Source organism: Tupaia chinensis, unplaced genomic scaffold (genome assembly GCF_000334495.1).
Source record: "Tupaia chinensis unplaced genomic scaffold, TupChi_1.0 Scaffold149011_1, whole genome shotgun sequence".
NCBI classification, from domain to species: domain Eukaryota; kingdom Metazoa; phylum Chordata; class Mammalia; order Scandentia; family Tupaiidae; genus Tupaia; species Tupaia belangeri.
In genome coordinates this window covers 2,151,053-2,151,962 of record NW_006208857.1, presented here as the reverse complement: position 1 = coordinate 2,151,962, position 910 = coordinate 2,151,053, and the positions used below count along the sequence as shown (strand labels likewise).

The window sequence follows — 910 nt, the reverse complement described above, 5'->3', positions numbered from 1 at the left end:
CCCCCCCCCCCCACCCCGCCAGTCTTCTCCTCCTAGAAGCCGCCCCGCACATCCCATAACAAAAGGGATGGCAGATAGAGAAGAGGCCAGGGTGCCGCTGCAGCTCCCAGGCACGCGCCCAGCACCCTGCTCCCCGGGTGCCTGGTTCTTCCCAACCACCCGTGCCCCTGGCCGCCTGTGGGCCAGGGGAGGGCATGTGGAGCGCGGGACCTGGACGACTGCTTTCCGGTTTGGGGAGTTGGAACTCCTCGCCCCGCGCAGCGTACCTGCGTTGGAGTCCCCCAAAAGCTCTCGGACATGACCCCGCGCGGGACCAGTCCTGGCCAGCGCCTACCCAGGGGCTACCGCAGCCTGGGTCTTTGCACTGATGTTGGGGCTTTGCTTGTGGCCCGCACATTTGCGATCCCTCCAGGGAGCTTCGGGCACCAGGGTCGGGCCACCCCTGGGGATTTCTTCGGGGCGTTTTCGAGCTGGTTTCTTCGAACGCGCGGTGGTGTGGGAAGGCCGGGCCTCTTGGACTCTTGGCGGAGCTCCGTTGGGATTAAAAGGACCCACAACTGCTTTTGTCCCAGAGCTCGACTCAGTCGTGGGTGCTCCTAATGAAATTTGGGACGCTTGGGAGTTGAAGGTTCTGGAAAAGAGGGGTGGGGTCGCACAGGGGCCGGTGTGGGGGAGGGGACTCTGCTTGGGGCGCCAGTGGGTGCGCGTGGAGGAGGCGCTGCTGCTTTGCGGGAGTTTGGCGGGTGCGTTCCTCATCTGCTCTTCAGATGCGAGGCGCTGAGCCCGCTGCGCCGAACCGAGTGGAGGCTTTCGGCTAGCAAGAATCCCTCCGGTTGGAACCGTGGCTCGGGCGGGATTCCAGGTGGGGGAAGCCGACCGCCTAGCCTCGGCCTCTAGTCGCGGGGGGCAG

At 65.6% G+C, this 910-nt stretch overlaps 1 protein-coding gene across 2 annotated transcripts in view; it reads left to right on the top strand.

Moving 5' to 3' along the window:
* The window catches only part of NTF3 (neurotrophin 3), a 78,619-nt gene that overhangs the window by 2,211 nt on the left and 75,498 nt on the right, over window positions 1-910 (top strand). The gene's annotated exons all lie outside the window — the stretch shown is intronic.